The sequence below is a fragment of the Oncorhynchus keta genome, chromosome 30 (genome assembly GCF_023373465.1).
Source record: "Oncorhynchus keta strain PuntledgeMale-10-30-2019 chromosome 30, Oket_V2, whole genome shotgun sequence".
In the NCBI taxonomy this organism is placed as follows: Eukaryota; Metazoa; Chordata; class Actinopteri; order Salmoniformes; family Salmonidae; genus Oncorhynchus; species Oncorhynchus keta.
In genome coordinates, this window is record NC_068450.1 from 12,378,846 (window position 1) to 12,387,164 (window position 8,319).

Genomic DNA, 8,319 nt, shown 5'->3' on the forward strand with positions numbered 1-8,319 from the left:
AACTACTAATTGGATATCACAATTTAATAAAAAAGAAATACATAATACCCCACCCTTCAGTAAAACAATCCCCAATTCACTAGCCCACCCCTCAGTAAAACAATCCCCACCTCACCCTCTACCGCTCAGTTAAACAGTCGTAGTCTTTATGAGGCTCTGCAAATCAACAGGATGGGTTTCCTCCCTCCACTCCCTGACACCTCGGCTTCATCCCATATATCACCCTATTCCCTGTATAGTGCATTACTTTCCTCTGGACCCTGGTCAAAAGTAATGCAATATACTATATAGGGGAGAGGGTGCCACGTGGGACGCATAACTCATGAAGAGCATCATTACTGTTTTAAAATACAGGCCTTATATGCCTCTCCATCAATCACACAGCGAAACCTCATTAAAGCGAGCGTGGTAGTGAGGTTCAGTCCAGATAGCAATGCTACCTTGCAGGCAGGCCTCTCCAATACTAAAGCGCAGAGGAGCTGGGGTGCAGAGGAGCTGATTTCCCTCTTGTGGTGTGGGGGCTGTGCTTTGGCAAAGAGGGTGTTGGACGGGGCCAGAGTTCACCATCCCTCCCTCCCTCCCTCCCTCCCTCCCTCCCTCCCTCCCTCCCTCCCTCCCCCTCCCTCCCTCCCTCCCTCCCTAACAAACAAACAAACAAACAAACAAACAAACAAACAAACAAACACACACACACACACACACACACACACACACACACACACACACACACACACACACACACACACACACACACACACACACACACACACACACACGCGCACCCTCTACAACCACTTGGATAACTATTTGACCCCGGCACAGCCAGAGGAGGACTTGGTTCCCGCCTTCCTAGGGAGTTTTCCGCGCTTCTACATCTGCATTGTTTGAGGTTTCTGTTCTGTGTTGTGATGTCTGCTGATGTAAAAATGACTTTATAAATACATTTGATTTGATCCATATGGTGCAATGGTGGATACAAATGTCGAGTTGCTGTAGAACTGAAACTACCTGAGAAGTATACAGATAGTGTACTATATATACCATGACAGGTAGGGAGCTGAGGTCGTTGTTTTAGGAGCTTTCCTCTGCGGTGTCAGAGACTCCAGTCACCCAGGTCATAGACGCTTTTCTCTGCTACTGCACAGCAAGCGGTACCAGAGCGCCAAGTCTAGGACCAAAAAGCTCTGTAACAGCTTCTACCCCCCAAGCCATAAGACTGCTGAACAATGAATCAAATGGCCACCGGACTATTTACATCGACCCCCCTCCATTTGTTTTTTACACTGTTGCTACTCACTGTTTATTATCTATGCATAGTCACTTCACCCCTACTTATATGAACAAATTACCTCAACTAACATGTACCCCCGCACACTGACTCGGTACCGGTACCTCCTGTATATAGCCTCGTTCCTCATTTTGGATTAAATCTACACCTGTATTTGAGGAGTTTCTCCCATTCTTCTCTGCAGATCCTCTCAAGCTCTGTCAGGCTGGATGGGAAGCTTCGCTGCACAGCTATTTTCAGGTCTCTCCAGAGATGGTCCCTCGGGTTCAAGTCCGGGCCACTGAAGGACACACACATGCTGCTGCCAGGTCTGTCTGTCTGTCTGTCTGTCTGTCTGTCTGTCTGTCTGTCTGTCTGTCTGTCTGCCTGTCTGTCTTCCTGTCTGTCTGCCTGATAATGGTGTGTAAGACTAAAACATCCTAGGTACATTTACAGCGAGTGGAGGTGATGAGAGGCCTACAGTGGAGGTGATGAGAGGCCTACAGTGGAGGTGATGAGAGGCCTACAGTGGAGGTGATGAGAGGCCTACAGTGGAGGTGATGAGAGGCCTACAGTGGAGGTGATGAGAGGCCTACAGTGGAGGTGATGAGAGGCCTACAGTGGAGGTGATAAGAGGCCTACAGTGGAGGTGATGAGAGGCCTACAGTGGAGGTGATGAGAGGCCTACAGTGGAGATGATGAGAGGCCTACAGTGAAGGTGATGAGAGGCCTACAGTGGAGGTGATCAGAGGCCTACAGTGGAGGTGGAGGTGATGATAAGAGGCCTACAGTGGAGGTGATGAGGCCTACAGTGGAGGTGATAAGAGGCCTACAGTGGAGGTGATGAGAGGCCTACAGTGGAGGTGATGAGAGGCCTACAGTGGAGGTGATGAGAGGCCTACAGTGGAGGTGATGAGAGGCCTACATTGGAGTGAGAGCCTACAGTGGAGGTGATGAGAGGCCTACAGTGGAGGTGATGAGAGGCCTACAGTGGAGGTGATGAGAGGCCTACAGTGGAGGTGATGAGAGGCCTACAGTGGAGGTGATGAGAGGCCTACAGTGGAGGTGATAAGAGGCCTACAGTGGAGGTGATAAGAGGCCTACAGTGGAGGTGATGAGAGGCCTACAGTGGAGGTGATAAGAGGCCTACAGTGGAGGTGATAAGAGGCCTACAGTGGAGATGATAAGAGGCCTACAGTGGAGGTGATAAGAGGCCTACAGTGGAGGTGATAAGAGGCCTACAGTGAAGATGATAAGAGGCCTACAGTGGAGGTGATGAGAGGCCTACAGTGGAGGTGATAAGAGGCCTACAGTGGAGGTGATAAGAGGCCTACAGTGGAGGTGATGAGAGGCCTACAGTGGAGGTGATAAGAGGCCTACAGTGGAGGTGATGAGAGGCCTACAGTGGAGGTGATGAGAGGCCTACAGTGGAGGTGATGAGAGGCCTACAGTGGAGGTGATAAGAGGCCTATAGTGGAGGTGATAAGAGGCCTACAGTGGAGGTGATGAGAGGCCTACAGTGGAGGTGATAAGAGGCCTACAGTGGAGGTGATAAGAGGCCTACAGTGGAGATGATAAGAGGCCTACAGTGGAGGTGATAAGAGGCCTACAGTGGAGGTGATAAGAGGCCTACAGTGAAGATGATAAGAGGCCTACAGTGGAGGTGATGAGAGGCCTACAGTGGAGGTGATAAGAGGCCTACAGTGGAGGTGATAAGAGGCCTACAGTGGAGGTGATGAGAGGCCTACAGTGGAGGTGATAAGAGGCCTACAGTGGAGGTGATGAGAGGCCTACAGCGGAGGTGATAAGAGGCCTACAGTGGAGGTGATAAGAGGCCTACAGTGGAGGTGATGAGAGGCCCTTATGATCAGTCCTACACGGCACCCTACAGAGCCCTACAGTGGAGGTGTCATAATACCCATAAAACCTATCGGTGACTTATCAATATATTTGTCTCTATTTACTCTCAGATTGGAAAATGTTAATTAGCATCAACGTTGACATCATGCAAAACTACAAATCCCTGCAAGCACCTGCATGTTACCTTTAGCTGACACCTTTGTGAACAGGTATTGTGTTAATTTAAAACTTGCATAAAACAGTTCACAGAATTGTCAATTTAAAGAAATGTTGCCTATTTATTCATTACTACTTTTTGCTAACATTAGATAGCTAATCCAGAGATTCTTACCTTTGCCTCAATTTGACAGTCTAGTTCAAATCATCATGGTATTTGTAGTTCTTTATGATAGCCACATTAGCAGCTAATTAGCGTTTTGGGGGGTAAATACATACAAATATTTTGATAAAAGTCAACTTGTCCTAGAGAGATTTACACAGTTATTAAGCCTCACACCAGGGTAAGCCTACACGAAACACAGACCTTAATTTAAGTGTTTATTATATCCCCTATGGGAGAAATAAATGGTGGAATAACAATGGGAACCATTTCCATGTTGGACCTCCAGGTGTTCTGGGTATTATAACTCATACTGTGGTCTATTTGATGGAAACCACATTCACCGTAGCCCTTAGTGGCCTGTGTGGAAGGCATCTCCTGACGTCCTGGGGACCTGTACAAACGTCTACTACTGCAGTGGATCTGGTGTGACCTGGCTGGTTAACAACCTGATCTCCTGGATCATGTAACACACATACTGGCTGTGTGTGTGTGTGTGTGTGTGTGTGTGTGTGTGTGTGTGTGTGTGTGTGTGTGTGTGTGTGTGTGTGTGTGTGTGTGGTGTGTAGTGTGTGTGTGCAGTGTGTAGTGTGTGTGTATGGAATGAACACAGGCTTGTCTACCTAGCTGTTATGTGCTCTGTGTTCTGTGGGGATGATGGCTTTTTCAAGTGGAGCCATCAGCAGCATATTTTCAAGTATCTTGTCGTTTCCTTCAATGACCATTACAGCAGAAACACTTCATATCCTCTGTATGGTTGACAGGCTTCTTTTTAACAGGGACTCGCTCAATAGAAGAGAAGATGACAAGAATGTCTGCACCAATCACAGGCTGAGGACTGGAATACACACACACAGACCCTAGAGAAAGAGGTGGGAGATGGAGCTGGAAAGGGGGTGGAAAGAGAGAGAGGGAGAGTGACAGAGAGATGTTGTTCATAAATTGCATTGCAGGGATGCGTTTGGATGCTCCTCATCTCATTTCCAGTCAACAAAACAATAACAAAGCTGCTGTCTGTTGAACAGCGGGGCTGTTTCCCATTAATGCGGATTCCATCTTCAAGGGGAACTAATGTCATAATATGGAGTTTGGGAATATTTTCGGTGTATCTCCTAAAACGAAACTATATGAAACTACGGAGCCTTCAGAAAGTATTCACACCCCTTGACTTGTATTCCACATTTTGTTGTGTTACAGCCTGAAGTCAAAATGGATTAAATCATATGTTTTTCTCATCCATCTACACACAATGCACCCATAATGAAATAGTGAAAACATATTTTTTTAAATGTTTGATAATTTATTGAAAATGAAATAGAGAAATATCTCATTTACATAAGTGCTCCCACACCCCTATGCTATAACACTCATTCAGCTCAGGCGCATCCAATTCCCTTTGGTCATCCTTGATTTGTCACTACAACTTGATTGGAGTCCACCTGTGGTGAAATCAATTATTTGGATATGATTTAGAAAGAAACACACCTGTCTGTATAAGGTCCCACAGTTGGGAGTCCAGGGAACTGTTCATAGATCTCAGAGATAGAATTGTGATGAGGCATATACAGTTGAAGTCGAAAGTTTACATACACTTAGGTTGGATTCATTAAAACCCATTTTTCGACCCCTCAACAAATATCTTGTTAACAAAGTATAGTTTTGGGAAGTTGGTTAGGACATCTACTTTGTGCGTGACACAAGTAATTTTTCCAACACTAGATAGATTATTTCACTTAGTTAAAGCTTGGTCGCAAATGGGTCTTCCATATGGACAAAGACAAAGACACCAAGCATCCAAAGTTGTGGCAAAATGGCTTAAGGACAACAAAGTCAAGGTATTGGAGTGGCCATCACAAAGCCCTGACCTCAATCCTATAGAACGTTTTTTGGTCAGAACTGAAAAGTGTGTGTGAGCAAGGAGGCCTACAAACCTGACTCAGTTACATCAGCTCTGTCAGGAGGCCTACAAGCCTGACTCAGTTACACCTGCTCTGTGAAGAGGAATGGGACAAAATTCACCCAACTTATTGTGCTACCAAATACTAATTGAGTTTATGTAAACGTCTGGCCCACTGGGAATGTGAAGAAAGAAAGAAAAGCTGAAATAAGTAATTATCTCTACTATTATTCTGACATTTCACATTCTTAAAATAAAGTGGTGATCCTGACTGACCTAAAACAGGGAATTTTTACTTGGATTAAATGTCAGGAATTATGGAGAAACTGAGTTTAAGTGTATTTGGCTGAGGTGTATGTAAACTTCCGACTTCAACTGTATATGTCTGGGGAAGGGTATGAAACAATTTCTATAGTGTCGGAAATGTCCAAGAGCACAGTGGTCTCCATCATTGGGAAATGTAAAACATATGGAACTACCCAGTCTCTGCCTAGAGCTGATCATCTAACACCATCCCTACTTTGAAGCATGATGGTGGCAACATCAGGCTAAGGGGATGCTTTTCAGCAGCAGGGACTGGAGGACTGGTAAGGATAGAGGGAACAATGAATGGACACAAATACAGGCAAATCCTTGATGAGATCTAGAGGCGAAAGAAACGCACACCTATTTAGGAGAGGTGCTGGCTAGCGGAGTAGAACACTTAAAAGATAAAGGAGAGCCACACACTCTAGCTCAGATGCAAAAATATTTATGTCCAATGTTTCGACAGACAATCTGTCTTCATCAGGGTCCTTGATGAGAACCTGCTTCAGAGTGCCAATAACCTTAGACTGGGGGGGATGTACGTTCCAACAGGATAATAACCTTAGACTGGGGGATGTACGTTCCAACAGGACAATGACCTTAGACTGGGGGGAGATGTACGTTCCAACAGGACAATGACCTTAGACTGGGGGAGATGTACGTTCCAACAGGACTATGACCTTAGACTGGGGGGATGTACATTCCAACAGGACAATGACCTTAGACTGGGGGGAGATGTACGTTCCAACAGGACAATGACCTCAGACTGGGGGAGATGTACGTTCCAACAGGATAATAACCTTAGACTGGGGGGAGATGTACGTTCCAACAGGATAATAACCTTAGACTGGGGGGAGATGTACGTTCCAACAGGATAATAACCTTAGACTGGGGGGGATGTACGTTCCAACAGGACAGTGACCTTAGACTGGGGGAGATGTACGTTCCAACAGGACAATGACCTTAGACTGGGGGAGATGTACGTTCCAACAGGACAATGACCTTAGACTGGGGGAGATGTACGTTCCAACAGGACAATGACCTTAGACTGGGGGGGATGTACGTTCCAACAGGATAATAACCTTAGACTGGGGGAGATGTACGTTCCAACAGGTCAATGACCTTAGACTGGGGGGGTGTACGTTCCAACAGGACAATGACCTTAGACTGGGGGGGGATGTACATTCTAACAGGACAATGACCTTAGACTGGGGGGATGTACGTTCCAACAGGACAATGTCCTTAGACTGGGGGATGTACGTTCCAACAGGATAATAACCTTAGACTGGGGGGAGATGTACGTTCCAACAGGTCAATGACCTTAGACTGGGGGGATGTGCGTTCCAACAGGTCAATGACCTTAGACTGGGGGGGTGTACGTTCCAACAGGACAATGACCTTAGACTGGGGGGGATGTACGTTCCAACAGGACAATGACCTTAGACTGGGGGTGTACGTTCCAACAGGACAATGACCTTAGACTGGGGGGGTGTACGTTCCAACAGGACAATGACCTTAGACTGGGGGGGATGTACGTTCCAACAGGACAATGACCTTAGACTGGGGGTGTACGTTCCAACAGGACAATGACCTTAGACTGGGGGGGTGTACGTTCCAACAGGACAATGACCTTAGACTGGGGGGTGTACGTTCCAACAGGACAATGACCTTAGACTGGGGGATGTACGTTCCAACAGGACAATGACCCCAGCATACGGCCAGAGGTATGGCTTCAGAACAAGAATGTAAAAGTCTTTGAGTGGCCCAGCCAAAGCCCAGGCTTTTAATCATATTGAAAATCTGTGGAAAGTCTTGAAGATTTATGTTTATCACCAGCTAACTTAACAGAGTTTGAGAAAATCTGCAAGGAAGAATAGGACAAAAATCACCAAATCTAGATGTGCAAAGCTGATACAGATATATCGAAGGCTCAAAGCTGATGCAGACATATCGAAGGCTCAAAGCTGATGCAGACATATCGAAGGCTCAAAGCTGATGCAGACATATCGAAGGCTCAAAGCTGATGCAGACATATAGAAGGCTCAAAGCTGATACAGATATATCGAAGGCTCAAAGCTGATGCAGACATATCGAAGGCTCAAAGCTGATACAGACATATAGAAGGCTCAAAGCTGATGCAAACATATAGAAGGCTCAAAGCTGATGCAGACATATAGAAGGCTCAAAGCTGATACAGACATATAGAAGGCTCAAAGCTGATACAGACATATAGAAGGCTCTAAGCTGATACAGACATATAGAAGGCTCAAAGCTGATGCAGACACATCGAAGGCTCAAAGCTGATGCAGACATATAGAAGGCTCAAAGCTGATGCAGACATATAGAAGGCTCAAAGCTGATACAGACATATCGAAGGCTCTAAGCTGATACAGACATATCGAAGGCTCAAAGCTGATGCAGACATATCGAAGGCTCAAAGCTGATACAGACATATAGAAGGCTCAAAGCTACTGCAAACATATAGAAGGCTCAAAGCTGATGCAGACATATAGAAGGCTCAAAGCTGATGTAGACATATCGAAGGCTCAAAGCTGATGCAGACATATAGAAGGCTCAAAGCTGATACAGACATATAGAAGGCTCAAAGCTGATACAGACATATAGAAGGCTCAAAGCTGATACAGATATATCAAAGGCTCAAAGCTGATA